Below are 22,051 nucleotides of genomic sequence, written 5' to 3' on the forward strand. Positions count from 1 at the left end.
TACCACAAATTGTATTTGAAATTGCAAAATGCCCTCCCAGTGAATGAAGTTCCATGTCAGGAGTGCTGAAAATATGATTTTTATTATTTTTATGAACTACTTAATGCATATTATATGAGTTTGTAGAACAGTTTGTAAAGCTTAAATCAATGTTATGAATCCGCACATAAAACAGTTACTCTTAACAAGTACTAATACTCTACGTCAGGATTTCTCCATCACTGAGACAGAAACACTAAATTGCTTTTAATTCACATGTAAAGCACAGTATTACATACAAATAACATTTAAACATTAGATAAAGTATACAAAAGCACTATGATTAAAAATTGAAAGTGATTGGGATCCATTATCCAAATTTATTTATCCCTTGAATACCGATTGGTTCCAAAATATTTGGATTGGACACCTTGCATGTTATCTTGCACATCCAGGCACGGTAGTGCAGTGGTTAGCGTAACGCTTTACAGTGCCAGCGACCTGGGTTCAATTCCAGCCACTATTTGTAAGGAGTTTGTACGATCTCCCCATGTCTGCGTGGGTTTCCTCCATGTGCTCTGGTTTCCTCCCACATTCCAAATGTGTACGGGTTAGGAAGTTGTGGGCATGCTATGTTGGCGCTGGAAGCGTGGTGACACTTGCGGGCTGCCCCCAGAACACTCTACGCAAAAGATGCATTTCACCGTGTGTTTTGATGTACATGTGACTAATAAAGATATCTTATCTTACCTTTTCCAAATTTATTTGTCCTTTGAATACTGATTGGTTCCAAGGAATTTGGATTGGATATCTTGCACATTATCATACTTATTTGTCCCTTGAATACTGATTGGTTCCAAGGAATTTGAATTGGACATCTAGTTCATGAACAAGGAGGTAGTAAGTACTGGGTAAGCACCACAAAGGAGTGACTTGCCAGGACTTTGTGGAGTAGGTGGTTAGGCTTTGCAGACACTAAGTTTTACTTTAATAAATGATTAAATGGAGAAGTGGACCTAGCCTTTAGTCCCAGACCACTGTAATGGAGTATGGGGCTGAATTTATTCCGTGGTTCCAGACAGACTACAAACTGTAAAGGAGAATTTAGCAATCTGATACAATGAGGCATCATGCAGCATCTATGCATGTGCCCTTAGGCTGCCCATTAACAAATATTTTCTGCCTTTCATGAACTTGCAAATGGAATCTGGATAGAGTCTTTTTTATTTCAAATATAAACTTGATTCATAATAAAATATATATACAAAAAGAAAAAGTGCAAAACTCTGCATTCTTAGTGTCATTTGGTCCATACATCCAGTACTGTTAACATATATTTTTTAACATAGCACCATTGTCACTCATGTGGTCCCCTGGGGTGATACACTCTTTCATTGTGTGAGGGCTTCCCCACAGGACTCAACTCCAACGTCCAGCATTGGAAGGATCTTAGACTATGGTCCTTCACCACAGAGCCTCTGCACTGACTGCACCAAGCCTCAATGCATCGCTCAGCACATACTCCTGCAGCCTGGAATGTGCTAGTTGGCAGCGATCCCTTATGGATATCTCACTGTGTTGGAAGGCCAACAAGTTCCGGGCACACTGAAATATGAGTTGATGATCTTCCAGCAGCACTTTAATCTTGATAGAGTCTAGGAAAGGCTGAAGTCCTTTCTTGGAGCTATGGAACCTGAGTACATCAATTACACAGGCTTAGATACACAAGCTGTTTGTGAAGCTTTTAAGAATTCAATGTTAATCATTAATTCAGCAAAAAAAAAAGCCCTCCCATTAGCTACAGCAGCTGCCTGCCTGTGCCTTGCCCCCAGTTCAGTCTTCCTGTTCACATCACTGCATCTCAGCCCCTGGCTTACCAAGTGGTCATTATCCAGCTGCATTTCATTCTATCAAAGTGTTTGGCTCATCAGCTATTCATGTAAATACCGAGCCAGTGCTAACTGTGGAAGAGGCAATTTAATTGAGGATCTTCTGTCCAAATATCCATAATCCAAATACATCCAAAATTCAAAGGCCTCAGCTGTGCCTGATTACACCCCAGCACATTATCTTCTATGTAACTGCCAACCTTTCTTAATCTGAATTACTTTTGCTGGCAGCAGAGAAGAAGAATTTGCAATAAATAAGATTTAAAACATTTAAATGTTTATATCATGTATATCCACAGATAACACACAGTATTGCATACAGATAATTGAAATTGGTTTATTATTTAATTATTATTAAAATTTAAAAATTAGTTCAGGTACAAAAGCATCATTATTAAAATTAATAGAGATTGGTATTCATTATGTATTTGTCATCTGAATAAAACCATTGAGAGAAACAACACAGAAACAGGGCCTTCAACCCACCGTCCACACCAACCATTAACTACTCATTTTTACATGAATCCAATCCTAACCAATTTTATTCTCCTAATATTCTCATCAACTCCTCACAGATTCTACCCCTCACCTACACAGTGGCCAACTAACCTACCAACTTGCAGTTTCTTGGGACGTGGAAGGAAACCAAAGCACATGGAAGAAACCCATGCAGTCACTGGGAAAATGTGCAAACTCCACACAGACAGCACCAGAAGTCAAGATCAAACCCAGGTCACTAGAGCTGTGAGGCACTACTGAGTTCCAAGAAGTTTGGATTAAGGATCTTGTACCCTGAAAGCCAATGTTTTTAAGATACTTATTCAGTAATCGGAAACAAAACTGTAACCAAATTGTGTGTGAGAATGAACATATGTTCTGTGCAAGAACTCTTCCTATACATTCTTTGCACAAGATATTCGATGTTGCAGCGATACAGGGGAGGTGGTGGTATTCATAGTATAGTGGTTAGCAGAGAAATAGCAGGTGATAATTTATGAGGCAAACAAATAAGAATCTGTCAAATTTCCCACCACAGAAATAAACTAACGAGTAATAAGTATATTGGACCCAGCAATCTACAACACTTTGGTTCTTAAAATAGATATGATACCTATATGATATATAAAGTGCTGAAAGTTTCATTAAACTGTCTTTGGCCTCAAACATTGATTTGGCCTCAAACAATGTTTGGCTGTCCAAACATTGTAGTTGTGAGGTGTGGGGTGTGTTAGCGTGTGGGTGAAAGCTGAAAGTTAAGGCAACGGGTAGCGATCTGTGATCACAACTGAAATGAAGCAATAAATTTTGACTTCTGAGTTCAGCTTCTCAAAGCCGCACAGAAGCACACCGTCAAATGGTGTGACCCCAATTTAACGTAAAGGGAAAGTGCGCAGATGGAAATTGGAGGGCTGCATAATACAAAGGGAGGGGACATTGCTGGTGGGAGGGGCCTGAAGCTTAGCAATTCTCATACTTTGCTGTATGTAAGTATTAGATGAAGCTTTGTGTTATTGGTTCATTCTTGTAATCCTACACTGAAATGTACAGGAGTGGTCCACTGATGGATCTCCCATCTTCACTCTCCACCTCCCCCTCTAGACATTCCCATGCTGAACGATGAGCCCTTTCACCCTCCTCCATCTGCAGTTGTCACTGTTGCACTGTGTTGTGTGGAGTGCAGAAAACCACTAGAATTGTGGACACCCCCTCTCTGGGAAAGCACTGAATGATACAGTACCTCCTGACTTAAACATTCCACTTGCTTGATAAATGAGCTGATGATTACTTGGTTTTTCATTATTGGGTTCCTGCCTAATATTGGGCACCATTATTGTGTGCAAGTTCCCCATTGGTACCACAAGACAAGTTTGAAGAAGGACTTGGGGCTCCTGAGCATCGTTAGAGAAAAGAGATCTTCTATACAGTCAGGGATTCATTTGCAGTTACTGAGGTACTCCTTATTAGTTTCTTTTCCTTTGCTTTGCGATACCCTCAAATTCAGTGGGTTGTCACGTCTGATCTGAAGTCGTAAGCAGAAGGGACAGAGCGCCAGTTGGGCAACGCAAGGCAGATGAACAAGGCAGGCAGGCGATGCAAGCCCCCACTTCAATCACGGGGAGCAGGCATGCGAGCTAGCCGCTCAGGCACGCAGACTGACAGAAGGCAGCCCCTGCGCGTGTGCACAAGCAAGTGAGCCCAGCCTCGGCTGAATGTTTTTCCCAGAGCCCTGATTTACGTGGACAGGTTAACAGGCGACAGAGAGCATGAGAGGGTGTGATGGCAAAAGTGAGGCTGTCTGTTGTGCAAGGTTCCCACTTGGGGGAAAACTGGGTGCAGTGGGCTCTTCCCAATAGAACACCTCTCTCTACTTCTCTAGCACTGCCACAGGGAATCAACACTAGCAAGGTTCCCACTTGGGGGAAAACTGGGTGCAGTGGGCCCTTCCCAATAGAACACCTCTCTCTACTTCTCTAGCACTGCCACAGGGAATCAACACTAGCAAGGTTCCCACTTGGGGGAAAACTGGGTGCAGTGGGCCCTTCCCAATAGAACACCTCTCTCTACTTCTCTAGCACTGCCACAGGGAATCAACACTAGCAAGGTTCCCACTTGGGGGAAAACTGGGTGCACTGGACCCTTCCCAATAGAATACCTCTCTCTACTTCTCTAGCTCTGCCACAGGGAATCAACACTAGCATTACTATATGGCAATGCTCTCAGCGAGGGTGGCAGTGAGAAGCGATGTCACACACAGGTGTGGCTGTCTTGCAGTGGCAGGCATGCAACGGAAGGGCTCTGTGTTCACATGCAATACCCAACAGGACATGGGTCACAGGTCTCCCCGGTTGCCACGCAGCTCACAGGGGGCTGGGGTCCAGGGTCTGTCCTAGGGAAGAAGGTCTTACCTACACAGGCAGCATGAAAACATCTGGCCACAGCTGCACAAACCTCTTGCGGTTGAACAGAAGCTGCAATATCCCTTGCAGTTTATAACATTTCTTGGTGAGATACCAATGTGCGAGCAACCATTGGGGCACTGTATCTGGAGACAGATCCAAGTATGTGCCCAATCTGACAATTTTCAATGGAACAGAGAACACTACAACACAGGAACAGGCCCTTTGGCTCATGATGTTGTGCCAAGCTAATTAAACAAGTAATTAAATGTTGAACAAAACTAATCCATTCTGTCTACACAATGTCCATATCCCTCCATTTTCTGCACATTCATGCGCCTATTTAAGATCCTCTTAAGCACCTCCATCGTACTTGCCTCCGCCACCACTCCTGGCAGCACATTCCAGGCGCCCACCACTGTGTGAAAAACTTGCCCACAGATCTCCTTTGAACTTTCCCCTCTCACCTTAAATGCATGCCTTCTAGTATTAGACATTTCAACTCTGGGAAAAAGATATCAGCTGTCTACTCTATCGATACCTCTCATAATCTTAAAAACTTCTATCAGTTTCCCCTCAGCTTCTGCCGCTCCAGAGGAAGCAACCCAACTTTGTCCAACCTCTCTTTATAGCACATGCTCTCTAATACGGGCAGCATCCTGGTAAACCTCTTCTGCAACCTCTCCAAATCCTCTACATCCTTCCTATAATGGGGTGACCAGAACTGTATGCAATACTCCAGATGCAGCCTATCTAGAGTTTTATAAAGCTGCAACATAACTTCCTGACTCTTGAACTCAATGCCTAATAAAGGCAAGCATACCATACACCTTCTTTACCACCCCATCAACCTGTGTAGCCACTTTCAGGGAGCTATAGACTTGGACCCCTAGATCCCACTGTACATCAACACTGTTAATGGTCTTGCCATTAACAGTGTACTGTCCCCTTACATTTGAAAATCAAAGGGAAATTTATGTCATTCCCAGCCCTGGCTAACAATCCATTTTTCTCCTTTTTAATGCATTTCATTGCACTAGATTGGCAAATCCCCAAGACGTCATTGTAGATGCCCGGAAGGAACCAGGGACAAAAAAATTGATGGCAATGGTGACTGTCACATCACTGGCCATCCATGTCCAACAGCTCCAACAGTAGCAGATCCTCTTCTTGAGCCTGCAGATGTCTCGTATTGGCTCAGATGACAGCCTCAATTTAAAAACACCCTCCTCAGATCAAAGAGCTGTGAACTCTGATATGGACAATATTTCCTTCAACCTCTCTGCTGCCCTCTCTCCATCCAACCCACTCCTGTCTGTACTCCTTTACTCCTCTCCACTTCCATTGTGTCCCTCCTTTCTGTCTCACTCTTAACTCCCCACCTCTCTCCTTTCCACACCCTCTGTGCTACTCTCACATTTCCATCTCCTTCCTCTTTTTCACTTCCATCTTGTCCCTCCCTTCTGTCTCACTCTCATGTACCCTCACTCCACCTTCCTCCAGTCCTCCTCCTTCTTCCTCTGCACCTCCCTGCTCTGCACCGGCTGATCCCACCGCGTCATATTGTTACAACTCTAAATTTCAATAGCGTTCCTCTTTTGAAATGCTATCAAATATGTCATGTTGTCTCTTTCTCTAGTCTGATCAGTTAGAAAGCTTCCAAACAACACAAGAACTCTCTGGTGAAAGTTTCTGCCAGAGGGAACTGAGACACAAATTTTTAAGAAGTTTATTTTTATTCAAGTGGAGCATACATATGTCTCAGCAACCCCCTGAACTGTGGTTGTGTCTCACCTCAGTTTCAGTGGTCAGTTTGCTGTGCTCTGGGACATCGGCACAGGAGCCAGTAAATTTAAAGGTGTGAAATTCACTTCAAGATGACCTCAATAATGTCTCCTAAGGATGGTAATTGGTGTGATAAATGCCCACTTGCCTGCTATTAATTGACATCCTCACTTCAGCAAGTGGCTTATTATAGGCATACAAATACACTTCCATTGAATATCAATGGATGCTGTACAGCTGGTTTTAATCATATCATAAATTAATTTATTTTAAATTCCCAGTCCTGAGTTCAAAATTCTGCATTTTCTGCAGTTTAATGATTCCTCCACTTAAACTATGACTGTTTGCAACTAGCAGAATAGAAATTGATGATTTCCATTTGCAAATAAGGGTTGAAATTATCAGGCCACACACATTAGGTTAACATATTGTGCTTTTAGAAGCTAGTAGAGTCCTTGGGGATAAAAGTCTCAGTTGTGTCTGCTGTGTTTAAGGTGTCCTTATAAGACTATTTTATGTAATCTCTATCCAATTTCTAAAGGCCAAGGTTTGCAACAGAAATTTTAACCCTAAAAAGAGATGCCCTGGAGTCAAATTAGAGTTAGATGTTTAGAAATCCCAAACCGGATCTTAACTGACTCCATCTTCTCCAACTCTAGGTTGAACGGAGTTGGGACAACAAGCACCCAGTTGATATGGTTCCACAGGATGGGTTGATAGTTAAAATATTTTTATCAAGCTTGGATTTCGCATTTTACTGGATAAACCACAGTCAACCAGATTTCCCAGAGCTTGAGATGTTTGTCAGCTGAAAGGAAGCAAAGACTGATTTGGAATGAACATAAATGGCCAAAGACCACAGCTTTTGGGTCAGGATGAAAAAAAGTTTCCTCCCTCAACCAACCTCACCTCATCTCTCCCCCAACCTCTCCATGCTTCCTTCCCTAGTGAATCCTCATGGATTTCCGGGTTAAGGATCATCTGCTCCTGCAGACTCCCATCCTGCTCCAGTATCATCCTTCCATAACTGAAAGCCTATCCTGCTAATCAGGCTGACTTCCAGGTAGACGAACTGTCGAGGAGAAAAAAGTGCAGTGTTGAGTTAAAATTCCACAGTTATGTTCCACATTTCCTGTTTAAAAATCCATTTACCAGACATATACAATTTTCACATGTCAATATTGTAGTCTAGCAAATCTTGCACAGAGGATGTTACTCAAGTCCATAGGCAGCAAAATAACTAACAAGAGTTGAGATGCCTATGCACAGTGTGTATTGCTGCTGAAGTACAGTGCCTCTTTTGACAAGAGGTTGATGGCAAGGAAGATAAATAATTTTCATTTGCACCCTTTCCTGCAGAACCTTTAAAGGGAGATTTTTCACAGAAACTTTCATGCATCCAATATTGAGCACTGAACCTTCCCAGGCTACTACATGTCAAAGGAAGAGTTAGCTCCACTAAACGGCTGTGCATTTTCCCTATCGTGTTTATTCACATTATCTCCATTTTACTGATACAATAAACTAGTAGCACAATTACAAAAGAAAACTAACCACTGGAGCATGATATTGTTACATTAAACATTAAACATTAAAGCCTTGAACATTACCATTTTAAATGGATACTTTGATGTAAGATATGAAGTGAATTATGAACTATATGATTAAAATGGTACATTAAACTTAGTTGGTGTAGCTATCTGCATGACTCTCATACCACATTAAGCCCTGTGCCTGCAGAAATTCACTTAGATCTTTCTCCGCTATTTTTGCTTCTAATAATGAGTGACCTGGAGAAAAGCCAGATTCATTTAAGTTCACATTTTTCTCATTGTCAGTAAACATCTACTACACAAACATATCCTTTTCATATCTGCCATTGTTTAAATATTCCACAGTAGTAAAATGCTGGTGATCTTATGTCATGAAAGTTGTTAGATCCTCTGTCAATTTTTTTTTGCTCTTGCACTTCCTTGAACTTAGTCTGGTCCCTTTGCCTCTTTGGTATCTGGTTGATGACCTGCTGTGCTAGAAAGATAACTTTCTTTCTCATGCACATTGTTCTGTTCCGGTGAGTAAATTCAGCATCAGAAACTGGAAAATCCTCTTTCCTCTTTAGCTGTTTGCTTAACTTTGCACACTTCAGAGCTCAATCAATGAAATATTACTGTTTATATAAGCTGTTATGATCCAAAAATTAGAAATTGTAAAGGAAGTATCATTTCTGATTGATTTATTAATTGATAATTCCACTTGTCAAATTTTGGTTAAACCCTACATTGAAGTTATATCTCACTAAAAGCAGAATACTACTTGAAAGGTTCAATTAGTATTAGGAATGCTAAATGTCCATCTGGAGTATTGACAATATCAGCAGAAATGGCTGCAACTTGGATATAAAATTGACAGATGGTTAACACAGATATAATATGGAATACCAATATCCCTCCTCATCATTATTTAAGCAAGACCACAAGACATTTTCATCATCACAAGCAGTTGCTTTAATTTTATGATTGATGGATGTTTTCATGTGAAACTTCCTTTCGTGCTATGTGCATTCATGATTGATTCATATTTTAATGCTTTAAAATCAACTCAGTGTGTATTGTTTGATAGATGTCCATGAACAAGATGAAGCTAACATCAAAAAATAGAAAAAGGCAACTGATGTCAGATGCATTTGTTAATTAATTCAGTCCCCATTCTGGCATTGCTCCATTCTTTTTTAATCATAAGAACATTAAGAGCAGATCATAGCCATTGAAACCCTCGAGCCTGCCCTGCTATTCAATTAGATCATGGCTGATTAGTTCCATTTTTCATTTGTTTGTTCCAAATCTCTTGATATCCTTACCTCATGGAAATTGACCTGCCTCATTCTCGAAGACTGCAATTGCCCCTTCATCTCAAATCTCTTGGATTGTAGAGAGTTCAAAACTCCACTGAACTTAATGTGTTAACATGCAGATCTACTCATTAGTGGCCTGGTTCTAATTTTAAGATCTGCTCTTATATTTCTATTTCCTAATTCTTGATTTCCCCCTACAAGTGGGAAGGATTATTTCATATCCACTCTCTTGAATTCTTTTCAATATTTTAAGCATTTTAATCAAATTATCACCAGTATTCAGCCAGTTATTGTAATTAATGTTCAAGGACTAGGTGTCACTTTGTGTTAATCCAATTCAATTGGCAAATCCAAACCAGAAGTTATACTTTACCATTCCTGAGTAGAAGAGTAAGAACCATTTCCTGGACTGACTCTTGCCTGCGTGTTCTGCAGAGTTTGCACATTATCTCTTTCATGTAGGATAGGAAGGTCTGGAATGCAGCAAAAAGCAAGGAGGGTGGTCCCAGAGGAAATGCCTTCACTGGAACACTAGAGCGAATTAAACAAACCGCATGTTGGCCATGCCAGAGGTAAAGCAGCAGTGTAAGTTAAAACACTAAATAAACAGCTAGCACTCCACACAAATGATTATTATCAGAGACTATTGCCCATGTTCATTGGTCTGGAATGGAACTCTACAGATAAACAAAAACTGCATTTGAAACATCAGAGGCAGAGTTACTTCATTAAGATTGGTCTTGTTTAGATTACAATGGGCTGCCAGCATTTCAATGGATATACTTGACATTCGTTATATGATTGATAACACAAAAAAACTTTTGATTCTAGAGCAGCTTTTTTTGTCTAATAACCTTCAACTGTATTGCACTTAAAAAGCAGCCTGGCTTTTTGTGTTCTTCCTTCTGTGGTAGGGCTTGAAACCTCAACCTTTTGGCTAAGAGGTAATACTGATACTAATTAAAAGGTAGGATGTACAGAAGCCTTCAGGAACACCACAATGGAACACTACGGACCACCTCTTGCTCTACCATGGACTTGTCTCTGATTGTGGACCGTATGCAATGACTTCTCCCTTCTGCGGGGGACCTTGTGGCTGTCGGACCCATACCCTCCCGAAGTCCTCAGTCTCGGGGGGGTTCAAGGTCTCGCAGGTCGGGTGGTGGGGAGTGGGCCAGATGATGGGATAATGGAGACCCTCCCTTGGCCAGTGGGCCATGTGTTGAGCTGGTCGACGGCCTGCTGCAGTACACCCGACCACCCCTGCAATGTGTGGGAGGGTGTCAGCGTGCATATCATTTCTTTCAGCAGGCCGTTCATTCTTCTTATCAGGCCCGATGCCTGGGGATGATAGGGGATATGAAACAGCCACAAGATCCCCACCTCCGCCGCCCAGTTTTGTACCTTAGCCCCCGCAAAGTGTGAGCCCTGATCGGATTGCACCTCCCATGGGACTCCATAGATGAAGGAGAGGTGCTGCAATCCTTTGATGGTGCTGCTCTGGTCGGCCCTCTCACAGGGCACCGCCACCAGGACACCTGAGTATGTATCCACCATCGTCAGGGTGTACTCTTTTTTATTGTGGCATGGGAGCGGTCCGATATAGTCTATTTGCCACATGCAACCCACTCCCGTGCCGTGGCAAATGTGACCTGGTGGCCCCGCTGGCCAGCCTCGTGGTTTTACCTGCTGGCAGGTGGGACAATTTGCGACAGTGGTTTTATACTGATCCACTGTAAGGGCAACCCTGAACTGTTCTGCCCAGTGCCGCGTACCATCAGCCCCTAAGTGACCTCTCTTACGGTGCACCAATGTGGCTAGGGCGCTGAGGTCAGGTTCCTCCAAGGAGACAGTAGTGCAACATATCTCAGCAGCCTGGTCCACAGTGCCATTATATATGGCCTCCTGAGTGTTCTTCTGGGTATGGGCATCCACGTGGTGGTGGACTGATATCTGTCTCTGGGCGGCTTGGTTCCAGATATAGCACCAGTGTTCCTGTCCTCAGAGGGGGCGGCCGTGAACTTTCATCCCTGTCTCGTGCCATCCACACCGCCATACCGTTGGCTACTGCCCAGGAGTCGGTAGCAACCTGGACTGGCCTGGTGGTGTTCTGTAAAGTGAGTACTACCGCCACTAGCTCCGCCAATTGACTGGACCCTTCCGCTCCCTCTTTTGTTAATGTTTTCCCCGTGGCGGGATGAAGTGCCGCCGCTTTCCAGTGTTGTTTCCCGTTTCACCAGCAGCTGGAGCTGTCTGTGAACCAGACGTGCAGTTTCTGTTCGGGATCGAGGGAGTCAAAGGGTTGGCCCCAGGATACGGGAGAGGTCTTGATCTCAGGTATGTCCGGGGTGGGTCCTGGGACTGGGGGGAAGGACATGACCTGTTCGTGGAGGCGGCTGACCCCTTCCGGACCGCGTTCTGCTTGGTCCACGATGTACCACTTCCATTTCACTATCGAGGACCTCTGGGCTTTGCCCTCTGTGTGTGGAGTCAGGGGACTTGACCCAACGTATTATGTGCAGGTGGGAGCGAAGGACCATGGAGTCAGTACTGGTTTGGTTCTCGGTTGTGAGGAGTGCCAGGTAGCAGGCCAGCAGCTGGCACTCGAAGGGGCTGTAGCGGGTGGCAGCCTCAGGCAGTGATTTGGTCCAGAAGCCGAGCAGGACTCTGCGCCCCTGGACCTTCTGCCAGAGGCTCCACTCAGCCACTGACTCACCAGCGGAGACCTGCAACTCGAAGGGGACCCCTTCCTGTCGCGGGGAGAGGGGCAGGGCTTGCTCCACTGCCTGTTTGGCTGCTTCAAAGGCAGCCTGCTGTTCAGGCCCCCACAAAAAAGTGGCTTTCTTGCAGGAGATCTTATAAAGTGGTCTCAGGAGTATAGTCAGGTGAGGGATGTGTTGCCGCCAGTAGCCAAGGAGGCCCATGAAATTCTGGGTGTCTGTCTTATTGGTGGGGACAGCAAAATTTAAAATTTTGTTCTTCACAGTGTCAGGAATTTCTCTCCTGCCTGCGTGCCACTGTATGCCCAGGAACAATACATCCTGGGCTGGCCCTTGTACTTTTTCCATATTAATGGCCCAGCCCCGTTCTGAGGGAGGATATTAACATATCAAGAGCCTCTGAGACAATAGCCTCCGAGGGCCCCTGTAAAAGTATGTCGTCTACGTAATGGGTGACTCACACCCCTGGGGGAAGAAGAATGGCTTGCAAATCTCGGGCTACTAAACCATGACAGATTGTGGGGCTGTGCACGTAGCCTTGTGGTAGACGTTGAAATGTATATTGCCTCCTGTCCCAGGTGAATGCAGATTGGCCCTGGGAGGTCTGGTAGAGGGGAATGGAGAAAAATGCATTAGCTAGATCTACCACGGCATACCATGGTTTGTCTGGGCGCCCTGCAATATCTTCCACTAAATTGACGATGTCGGGTACCACGGACGGAAGGGGGGGCAGCCTTGTTTAAGTGTTGATAGTCCACTGTCATGCACCTCGTCCCGTTCTTTTTGCAGACAGGCCAGATAGGGCTATTAAAAGGGGAGGCTGCGGGTCTAATGACTCCCTCCCGCAGCAGGGCTTGGACGGCCTCTGTCATGTCTCGGTGTCCCCCCGGCACCCTATACTGCCGACTGCAAACAACCTTGGAGGGAGGGGGAACAACGACCGGTTCCCACTTGGCCATCCCGACAACCACCATGGCTCAGGTGACTCCAAAGCTGAACTTGCCCTGGTTGGTGTGCAGGGACTGTCCCTTTAAGACATTAATCCCCAGTATACATTCCGTAGAGTCTGCGATTAAAACAGTCACAGTTCGGGGAAGTTGGTTCCCGATGGTCATGTGGACCTTGACTTCCTTTGCGGGCAGAAGGGAACCCCCCAATCCCTCTACCTGCATTTGGGCCCCCTTCCACGCAGCGGGGTTCCCTGGGACGATGGTGTGCTGGGCACCCGTGTCAATGAGTGCCATCCACCTCTGCACATTCCCCATTCCCCAGTGTACCGCTACGGGTATGTGTGGCCTCAGGTCCCCCGGGCGTGGAAGGGTGACAAAGCAGATGCACTGGGGACCCTGGCCTTCATCCTATGGGAGCGGGGTCGGGTGCTGCCACCCAGTGGGCGAGGATTCCTGCTGGCAGAAGTGGGACATTTCCTGTTGCAACAGGCCCTGGAGCTGAGCCTGGAGGGCAGGGTAGGCTGTTTCAGGTGGGGGAGGTGCAGAGGCAGTATTGGTGTCTGCGGGGGCAGCCCACGTGGCCCAGCGATTGGGGGCATCCCCCCCCCACCGTGTTGGGCTTGGCCCTGGGGTGGTCGCGAGGCATCCCCCGGCCAGGATTTCCCCCACAGAACTCCTTCCGTCGTGCATGGAGAGCGGGGGTCGGGATCCCATCTATGGTAGCGCTGTCCACCCCTGCGCGCAACAGGTCCGGGTACGGCTGCTTGTGCGTGAGGTGGTATCCCCGGCCCTCATCTCCGCTCTACGGACCTGTGTGGGCACCCCCCGCTGCATGTATTCTAACCCCTCCAGGAGGGTAATGGCTCCCTGTATGGTCCTCCCACTGGCGGGTCCCATGAGGGGCAGGACCACTGGCTTCAGGTCAGAGCGCACGGTGGTGACCAGGTACCCTGCTAGCGCACTGGTTGCAATGGTATTTTCTAACAGCCCGAGGTCGCCCATATATGCCATCACTAGTGCCCATTCCTGGATGACCCTGGTGCCCTCACTGACTGTGGTCGCACATATAAATCCCACTCGAGGAGGGTAGGGTATCAGACTCTCATGGCGGCCACTACCTGATCCCACAGGGTAGCGGTGTCCCCAATCCCTCCCAGTGGCACCTGCGGACCGTTATTAATGCTCTGTTGTTCCAACGAGCTCCCCAGGGCACTCACCTCCTGGTGAGAGAGGCTCACGTTGGGGTCCCCCTCATCCCACAGTTGGAGCAGCCACGCGGCCAGCTGTTTGCCTGGCCACTTGCGGTACCAATCTGCCAGCTGGGTGAGCTCTTTAACGGAGAAGTCCTGGGTCTCCATGGTCTCGGAGGGGCCGTGGGCACCTTCCCCTGCGGGGGTCCCATCCTGACTCCCTTCCCTTCTATGGCGGACCTGAGACTGCGTGGTGACTGGTCGAGCCTGCAGGGGCTTGGGTGCATAGGGCAGGAGGCAGGTATAATGGGGCTCGGGTTCCTTGGGTACACCCTCCTCATCATCGTCTATCCATATGTCCCCATCCCCCAGCCATGCGTCCAGCTTGTCGCTGCGCTGGACCAAGGCATAGATTTTAAACGGGTCTGGTTGCCAGCCAGACCTGTGGGCAGCTTGTGCCTGCTGTACTTGAATCAGCTGGCAGGCGACCTCAGTACCCCTGGCCTCGAGGTCGTTGGCCTGAGTCTGGGCAGTCTGAACTGCCTCCTGCAGAATGCAACATCACTGCTGAAGTGTTTCTATCTCCCTTTCCCTCTGTAGGCAGGTATCCCGTAACTGGTCAGTAATCTCAACCTGGCGCCCCAAGAGGGATGCCAGGAGCCAGAAGGCACCCCTTTGACTCCGGGGAACCCCGACTTCTGGAGGAGGGCCACCACGTGGTGCCCCAGTTTCTTACCACGTGGATCTAACTGCTCAGCCCAGTCCACTGGCTTTGCATGGTCTGCCAGCAGACTGGCCAGGCTCCCAAATCCCTCTCTCTCGTCAGTCCATCCGGGAATCCTCTCCTCAGTGCCCACATTTTCCTTCTTTCCTTGTTCCAGAACATCCTACCCACATCTGTGTCCAGCCGATAACCCTAAGACCCTGCTCGCAGCCCCAATTGTTGTGAGAGAGGTTCTTTCGGGTCTCAGAAGTAGAGGTATCTGGACACACAGTCTTGTATTTTAAAAAGGAGAATTTATTTACAAAGACAGACTCAGGAACAGAATGAAGAGGAACAGATGCACACTCGCACTTGGGTAATTGTGCAACGTGAGGGGAGTCGCAACAGGGGTGAAGTGCACACACACAACAAACTGGTACAAATGATCAAGGAATAAACAATACTTTGCCTGAACCCCCTGAATCTGGACAAACAACAGCTCTACGCTACTGGGAATCTACTTAAGACACTCCTAGACCCCTGTGGAAGTGCACCTTCTTACCAGTGGTCCCTCAATGTGGTCTCAACTTCAGCAGCAATCAGCAAAGAGGAAGAGCTACTCACGTGTACCATCTTTTATAGGGCTGGAGAGCTGGGTGGAGCCTGCTCAGGTAATTCAAACAGGCCAATGATCCAGGGTCAAGAACAAAGGTGTGTTACAAAGCCAATCCTTAGGTGTGCTCTTGATGGGTGGGGTGGAGCCAAACCTTTGATTGACAGTGGTGTCACTTCCGACCCGATGGGCAATGCTATCATCTGACCATGGGGGTCAGTAGTGTTGTCACCATCATCTGACAGCCATGGCCTTTCATATTACACCACATTTGGAGAGGGTTGAAGCAACCTTTAAACTGGTGGTGGTAAATGCACACAATGTTGGAGGCACTCTTTATCCTGCATTCAAACCTCTCCCATCTATTGTGGTAGGTCAGGGATTTTAGATAATTTTAATGCCTTCTTCTTCAAAAGTCCTATTGTGCAGGCAGTTTTATTCACAGTCAGTTGCTACAACTGGTAGCAGGTTCATTTCCAAAGTAGAAGGTTGTGGGTTCAAATCCACATGTAGAAGAAGGAGCAAAAAAAAATAGACTGACAATTTGGACGAGCTGGCTCTTGGGTGAGCTACTAAACCAAGGCTGCCTTTGTTCTCTCGTGGATGCAAATGATCCTATGATATTACTTTGGCTAGTGAGTAACCCTCAGGGTCCTGGCACTATTTATCCTCAATCAGTATCACAAAAGTAGATTATCTGATGATGATCACATTAGAGTTTGTGTGAGCATGCGGCGTGCACATTGGCTTCTGTGTTGCTCACATCACAGCAGTGATTACATTCTTAAAATACTGTAAAAGATTTTGAAGAGGGACAGATCAGAAATACAAACGTAATGCTTTGTTCTGCTGAAAGGTGAGTAACATAAATTTGAGGAGTGTTTTTATTTCCATTCGTTGAAGCTTCATTTACTGAGCAATTATGGTAACAATAGTGCAATTTGGCTAAACTACAAGCAGAGATTTAGTTTTCATTTTTAATTTGGTTTGTATTGAGACACAAGCTGTTTCACTGCATTTCACAGATGGCTAAGAAGCATGTGAGGTGCTTTATCTTCAAGTGGAAAGGAGAATGAAACTCACGACTGAAAAACTTTTGACCAAGATTCCCAGTCTGGTGTTCTCTCAGATTTTGACATTCTGACACATCTTCTGAGGGACCCAGCTACTGATCAGAATCAAACAACTGAAGAAACCATGCATTGCAAACTTTCCTTAGATCGGCACTGGTTAATGGCCTGTGCATTCATGCATTAGACCTGGATGGAATTGTGACTGGTACAGCAACTCAAAAGCTGCCGGTACTTAAGTCTGACCTCTGCACTTATGCCACATGTCCCTGATGTCCCGATATTCCTTTTCAATTATAAACCATGTCATGGATGCCAGAGGTGGCACTTCAGACACATCACTCTGGATTCTGAAACCCACTCTTTTATGAAAGGTGCTTTCTCCAAGAACTAACTGAGAAAGTTTCACTCCAAAGTTAACCATACTTGTGAACCAAGGATTGCATGCGATACCTAAGGCTGGCAAAGCAATCTGGATTTCATGGCAGATAAATGCAATATAATAAGAATGGTCCAGTTATTAAATTCCAACCATCCTCCATTAATGTTCAAAATGAATATTTTGCTGTTTCCCTACAGTTACTTTTTTGGTACAGGCAAGGTAACAACATCCTTCCTGACAAGTAAGATGCGGAAAAATAGTTAGTATAGAACTGAAAATCAATTGCCTGACCACACACAAGCGTCTCCACAGTTAATCGTGAATGTTCATGAACATTTTCAGCTTGTTCCGATTACAACCTCTGCAGATATTTCTGGACATCTGATTTGTTGAATCCCCTAGCTCTGCCTTTTCCCTAACTCCAGATTTACACACTGCCAATTAAAACAATTTCCCAAAACACTGAATTTATGAATGAAGCATTTAAGTAGATATATCAAAATCTCATATGAATAAAGAGAATAAGGAAATGCCAAACAATATTGAAGTTCTTGACCAGTTCAGAAAACAGCCAGATGTGATTATAACAATCCCCCTATGAAGGATGCTTGAAATTTTGCATTAAAATTGATAAGAGTAATATCAGAGGACTCATTTTTTTTAAAATGGAAAGCTAAATTCAGTGAACAAATTGTCACACAGTGCTGATCAATAAGGGTATTATATAGAGAGATGATTAAATAGAAATGAATACAATTAATTCTTACTTTGAGTTAGTTAAAAACATTCTGAAGATTCGGATAGATGAGCAGACAAAACTGAATATTTTCTACTTAAACCTGTGCAATATTTCAATGAGATCACAACTGTGATGAGACTGGAAAACAATCCATTTTACTAGCTTTGCATAATTGTGCTAATTGGTTTTTACTTCCTTCAGGAAGTTAAAAAAATCCAGGAAGGTTCTGTAGAATGTAGAATTCCCAATTGTAATCACTCTACCATTAATTTCCTTGTCTTCAGCTGCTGAAGCATTAAGACTGTGAATTTCTAATATGCCTCTCTCCCTCTCCTTCCTCTTTTTTGATGACCAAGCTTTTGGTTGGTCATCCTAATTTCTTCTTCCATAGCTAAGTCTCAAATTTTGTTAGAGAACATTCTGTGAAACACTGAAACATTCTAAAGCTTGAAAGACCCTCTACATTGTTGATTGTGGAAAAAAGTGCTCACAAATACCACATAACCTCTTGACATTCTCTGTTATCTTACTTTTAATACTTGAGTTGATTCATTCATACAGGATTCATTTGCAGTTAATATGCCAACATTCTCATAAAGAGGAGTAAAATGAGACATTAAAAAAATAAAAGCATATAAATTGCATTCCAAGAAGTTCTGCCTGCTTTTTAAGCAGAATTGACACATAGAAAGCATTTGGCATGTGGTTGTGCCAATTTCCTCTTTGTTTGCCCATTGAAAAAAAAATCTCCTTTTTGGGATGTGAGTATCGCTGGCAAGGCCAAGGTTTATCACCCATTCGCAATTGCTCTTGAGAAAATGCTGATGAACTGCCCTCTAGAGCTGTTGCAGGTACACCCACCTTTATCAGAAGACAGCCTCCAGAGAGGGACTTGAATGGTCAAGGATTAGAAGGCTACATGCCTAATGTGAGCAAGTGGGATTCGTATAAATAGATAATTAGCCAGGATGAATGTGGTGGGTCCAAGGGCACGGTAGTGTAGTGGTTAACATAACACTATTACAGAACCAGCAACCCGAGTTCAATTCCGGCCACTGTCTGTAAGGAGTTTGTACGTTCTCCCCGTGTCTGCATGGACTTCCTCCGGTTGCTCCAGTTTCCTCCCACAGTCCAAAGACATACGGGTCAGGAAGTTGTGTGCATGCTATGTTGGCGCCGGAAGCGTGGCGACACCATAGAACATGCTACACAAAGATGCATTTCACTGTGTGTTTCCACACACATGTGACTAGTAAAAATATCTTATCTTATTATTTCTGTGCTGTGCGACTCTGTGTATCTCTGACTCTATGTATGAGACATGATGCCAATCATTGGAATGTTCTCCTTTTGAGGCCCATTGATTTCAGTTCTACCAGGGCTCCTTGAGCCCACACGCAATCGAATGCTGCTTTCACTCTCAAATCACCTCTGGAATTCAGCTCCTTGATCCATGCTTGGACTAAGATTGTGAAGAGGTCCGGAGAGTATCCTGAGCCCTTGCTACCTTCCTTGCTTCTTCCACGTGTTGTTCAACATAATGAGAACTGATTCATTGGCTGAGGGAGGACAGTAGGTGACAGTCAGGAGGTTCCCTTGCCCAGGTTTGGTCTGATGTCATGATACTTCATGGGGGTCTGCAGTCAATGTTGTAGACTCCCAGGGTTTCTCCCTCCTCCTCCCACCTCTGTGCCACCAACTTTGATGGGTGTGTGCTGTCAGTTGGACAAGATCTGCACAATGATTGTGAAGGAGGAATCTTGCATGTTACTTGTGGAGACAACCATGTCAGGCTGCGGCTTAATTATTCTGTGAGACAGGTCTCCCAATTTAAAAACCAATCCCCAAATGTTCGTGAACATGGATTCAAAGGTGGACAGGACTGGGAGTTGCTTTGCTAAGTCAATGCCAGAGGGATCCAGTTTTATTCTTTTTCTGCCTTGATGTACTAGTTATGGTATTGCCAGGCCATGTAAGAGTCTGCCACAGTGCTGCAGGACTAGAGTCATATACAGGGGAAAGGACAGTCGATCTACTCCCTTAGAGGGCATTAATGTACTAAATAGGTAAAATCCAGCTTTTGGTCTTCAGTGTCTGATTAGTTGATTCTTATTAGAAATTTGGCTGAATGCTATTTTAGTCTTAATAATCATCAACAATCAGGATTGCCTATGAATGAACAAATATTGTAACATGTGTACACTTTGACCCACAAGGCTGAGATGTGATGCAAAACTTTGTCTCCAAGAACCTTGTTTATATTATCCTTACTTATACTGTAATAAATATTGTAGTAAAGTGATCTTGGGATGCTGTAGGTAATGTGTTAAGCTTGACTAAGTAGAACAGAATTATTGTCCTTTTCTGATGGTGATATAATACTTCCTGGCATCATCCATGTAAGCTCCGCTAAGCAAATATCAGTTAATGTATCCATTTGCAGTTATATGAGATGTGTTTGGACAGCTATTATGAAACGATCCTTACAAGACAGGTCCTTCCAAATTTTTTGTTATCCATAGTTCATTTTCTGCCAAAAACTGATACAAAATCCATGTGCATGCTATCAAAATGCATAGGTTATTTGCAAATGCTTTATTAAAAGTTATGTTAAACGTGTGTCCTAAATGATGCGTGCATTGGCACCCTCTCTTGTGCTATCAACTGCCCACAGAGTGTATCAAAATCTCCACAGCAGAGTCAGAAGACAAATGGAGCTGAATCTTAACTCCACAAATACAAGGTTGCATTCAAAGAAAGAGTATACTTTTAAAAACCTGATACCTAAAGCCAACCACCTTCTAATCTGCCCTCTTCAGGTTTAATTGGAAGTTGGTAACCAAGTCACTAACCAGGAGTGTAAGTGGCAATTAACTCTTTAAATGAAGCTACCTGCGGTTAATTTAAACTGCTTCACACACTTTGCTTTAACTGGTAGGTGTTTTCCAGCTTCAGGAAACCTGGTAGCTGCAGTAGGGTAAAGATAGCTTATGGGAAAAGGTAGGTACTTTAAAACACTGACTGTGGGCTGGGAGGAAGAGGCATGCTTTTATTCCCCAATTCTCCCAAGCCCTACTTCCACAGATTCCCAAGCTCACTACTCCATATGACCCAACTTTCAAAAACAAGAGGACATGGGTTTAAGGTTAAAGGAAGGGAGTTTTAAAGGGCATCTGAAAGGTAAAGATTTTTTTTTACACAGGGAGTGGTTGATATCTGGAATGTGCAGCCAGAGGAGGTGTTGGATTCAGATACAATCATTACAATTAAGAGATATTTAGACAGATACAGAAATAGGCAAGGCATAGAAGGATATGGCCCTAATGCAGGCAAATGGGATTAGTGTGGCTGGCAAAAAGGTTGGCATGGATGTGACTGGGGAAAAAGGATTTGTTTCTGTGCCATGCAACTCTAATAACTCCTACAAAAAGGTCCCCAAGATCAGGATCTTTGCTGAAGATCTCTAGGTAGTGAATTGGAACCACGTGCTGTTGTTCCTGTAGCTGACTCTTCAATCTTTCTCTGCTAATTGGGCTGACTTGCAGATGGAGTTTCAGATTCCATATATGCAGATTCCCTGCTCAAAATTCAGACCCATAAATCCCACCCAGGGGTGGAGAAGAGCAATGGAACATGTTTCACATTTGCAATTATAGAAACAACTTAAAGGGAAACAGTCGAAGTAAGTAGGAACCAGAATCCTGAACTGTACTCATGGGAATGTGGTATCCATGTGACTTAACCAGTGGTGTTTAAATTGTTGGCTCAAAGCTGCCACAAAGAAAACATAATTTAACAAGTACTAATTGGGAAGCAGAATGTGATGAAGTGTTCCTCCTGAGTCCACGTTAAAATCGTTGGACAATACTCGCGTCTCATTCCCATACTCTTTCGATTGCCTGATTCCCTTGCTGATTTATTTTCCTTTCTCAGCTGTAGCTTAAGCATCACTTTAAAAATTGCAACGGCTGAATCTTTGACCTTCCATTGGCTCGGAATCTCTTGGAGCTGTTGATTTATTTCAACATATTTGGACCGTTACCTCAGTTGGATATATCAGATTCCATTGCAAAGAAGAGTAGAGATATTATTCCTGGAGGCTGACATTTGCCCTTCAGTCAATGTCACTGTAGTCTAGTCATTGGTTGTTATCCCATTGTGGTTTATGGGAGCTTCCTGTGTGCTAACTGCCTGCTAGTTTCCTGTTTTATAACAGTTGCTGCACTTCAAAAGTACTTAATTGGCTGTATGTTTTTCAGGATGATGCAATGTTTTGTATAAAT

This window comes from Pristis pectinata, chromosome 15 (assembly GCF_009764475.1).
Source record: "Pristis pectinata isolate sPriPec2 chromosome 15, sPriPec2.1.pri, whole genome shotgun sequence".
Taxonomy (NCBI): Eukaryota; Metazoa; Chordata; class Chondrichthyes; order Rhinopristiformes; family Pristidae; genus Pristis; species Pristis pectinata.